The sequence below is a fragment of the Rhinopithecus roxellana genome, chromosome 6 (assembly GCF_007565055.1).
Source record: "Rhinopithecus roxellana isolate Shanxi Qingling chromosome 6, ASM756505v1, whole genome shotgun sequence".
NCBI lineage: Eukaryota > Metazoa > Chordata > Mammalia > Primates > Cercopithecidae > Rhinopithecus > Rhinopithecus roxellana.
In genome coordinates, this window is record NC_044554.1 from 134200180 (window position 1) to 134203467 (window position 3288).

Sequence of the window (3288 nt, forward strand, 5' to 3'; positions counted from 1 at the left end):
AGAGTTTTGCTTTTGTTGCCCAGGCTGGAGTGTAATGGCGCAATCTCAGCTCACTGCAACTTCCACCTCCCAGGTTCAAGCGATTCTCCTGCCTCAGCCTCCCAAATAGCTGGGATTACAGGTACCCGCCATCATACCCGGCTAATGTTTTGTGTTTTTAAGTAGAGACAGGGTTTTACCATGTTGGTCAGGCTGGTCTTGAACTCCTGACCTTAGGTGATCCACCCACCTAGGCCTCCCAAAGTGCTAGGATTACAGGTGTTAGCCACCACACCCAGCCACTTTCTTTATATAACAATTGACAAAACAAGTTTGGGGACACCAAAAGACAGTGACTGATCAAAAAGTCATTCTACTAGTACCTTTATTCTCTGTTTTAAAGACAATATTTTGCATTTCCCTGATGGAAGGAGGTATTATGACCCTTCTATTACCTTTTACCTACCCCGGGAATGAGGGAATATGGAGACATCCAATCATTGGGAATGTAAAATAGCACAAACATTTTGGGGAAAGATCATTTGGAAAAAGGTGCATTTCTCTTTGTTTTTTTGTTTTTTTTTTTTGAGGCGGAGTCTCGCTCTGTCACCCGGACTGGAGTGCAGTGGCCGGATCTCAGCTCACTGCAAGCTCCGCCTCTCGGGTTTACGCCATTCTCCTGCCTCAGCCTCCCGAGTAGCTGGGACTACAGGAGCCCGCCACCTCGCCCGGCTAGTTTTTGTATTTTTAGTAGAGACGGGGTTTCACTGTGTTAGCCAGGATGGTCTCGATCTCCTGACCTTGTGATCCGCCCGTCTCGGCCTCCCAAAGTGCTGGGATTACAGGCTTGAGCCACCGCGCCCGGCCAAAGGTGCATTTCTTAATGCATTATCCTAAGATCCAGTAATTTCACCCCTAGATATTTATCCAAAAGACATGAAAGGTTAAATTCACAAGAAGGCTTCTATTAGAATGTTCATATCAGCTTTATTCATGATAGCCAAACACTAGAAATAGCCCAGGTGTTCATCAATAGGAGAATGGATATACAAACTATGTCAGATTCACACAATGAAACACAACTCAGCAATCAATTACTGACACACGAAACAATGTGAATGAATACCAAAAACTGATGAGTGAAAGCTGCCAGACATGAGAATACATGTTTTATTATTACATTTATGTGAAATTCTAAAATAGGCAACACAAATCTATGGTAGAAAATTTTGCCTTGTGCGAAGAGAGGTGAGAATTGACCAGGAGGAGTATGAGGGGCCTTTTCGGTGTGACAGTCATGGTCTGTATCTATAGGAGTTTGCGTAAGCAGGTCAATGCATTTGTCAAAACTCAGCTAGTGCATACTTAAAATTTGTGCATTTTACTTTTATATCAAAAGAAGAAAACCTTAAACAAATACCAAATTTGCTAATGATTTACATGCTAAAGTGTTTATGGGGAAGTGTACTGATGTCTGTAATTTGTTTTGAAAAGCATTAAAGATAAAATGGATTAGTAGCTGTGGTGGAGTATAATTTAAAAACTAGCACTTTGGGAGGATGAGGCGGACAGATCACATAAAGGTCAGGAGTTTGAGACCAGCCTGGCCAACATGGTGAAACCCCATCTCTACTAAAAACACAAAAATTAGCCAGGCATGATGGCACGAACATCTCAGCGACTCAGGAAATTATATATATATTTTATATAATCTTATGTGTGTTCACTGTCATTTTTTTCAGTTTGGCTGCATGCTTGAAATATTTTATAAAATGTTGAAAAAAATTTTGAGCTCTATTGCCTCATTTGGAGCAAGTTAGTCAGGAAGTTTTCTCTAAGTTGATAGATTAAGTAGCAAGTAAGCATAATTTTAAGAGGAACTTGTAACAGGAATTTTTTAAAACATCAAATTTTCATTCCTTTTAAGCAACACATATAATTTGTCTTCAGGGTAGGGTGTTCACAATTCTTAGTGTGACTTTTAAAATGTTAGTTGAGGCCGGGCACGGTGGCTCACGTCTGTAATCCCAACACTTTGGGAGGCCGAGGTGGGCAGATCACCTGAGGTCGGGAGTTCAAGACCAGCCTGACCAACATGTAGAAACGAAACCCCCACCTCTACTAATAATACAAAACTAGATGGGCGTGGTGGTACATGCCTGTAATCCCAGCTACTCGGGAGGCTAAGGTAGGAGAATCCCTTGAACCCGGAAGGCAGAGGTTGCGGTGAGCCAAGATTACACCATTGCACTCCAGCCTGGGCAACAAGAGTGAAACTCTATCTCAAAAAATAAATAAATAAACAAACAAGTTAGTTGACAGTTAAAATGACAATTCCATTTTTTTCTCATAAGAAATGGGAGAAATCATTAATTGCATAGTATGAGGGAAGGGGGAAGGAAAGTCTTCAAAAATATTTGACCAAGAGTCTCCCAAAACATGACCTGAGCCTATTAGTAAAGTAGGTGTATTTTAGTTTCTTCTAATTACCTCCTCCACCTGAAAAATAGTCCCTTCTACATCCATTATTTTGTTTTTTAAATCAAGCAAAATGAGAACAGCACTGTGTAAATTATAATCTGTATAACTATACTGGGTCAACGACTTTTAAAACTTCAACTTACCTAAGGAATACATTTTATATCATGACCCAGCGCGCGCGCACACACACACACACACATACAGTTGAAGCTTCAGGAAACATTTACCCTTATAATTTATAACAGAATTTTTCTGTTTTTCTTACTGTATGCCCCAACTTAAAGCTCATGATATTTCATATTCCATTGCTTTAAAATGTTAATCACAACCCGCTAAACTGATAACATCTAGTGGATTGTAATATACCATTTGAAACACAATACTATGCATTCTTTAAGATTTTTTAGAAATACTGGATTTGGACTGTGTTGTGATACAGTCTAAGAACTGTAGGACCATGAAATATCTTTATATTGCTTTATATGTGCTATTCCAAAGATGCCTTTTCGCACATAACAAATATATATTGAACACCTATTTGTGCAAGGCCTCATACTAGAAACTTGTGAACAATCTGATAATTCTTTTATATATTTTCTTCTTAAGAATTGAAAGGGGCCGGGCGAGGTGGCTCAAGCCTGTAATCCCAGCACTTTGGGAGGTCGAGACGGGCGGATCACGAGGTCAGGAGATCGAGACCATCCTGGCTAACACGGTGAAACCCCGTCTCTGCTAAAAAATACAAAAAATTAACCGGGCGTGGTGGCGGGCGCCTGTAGTCCCAGCTACTTGGGAGGCTGAGGCAGGAGAATGGCGTGAACCTGAGAG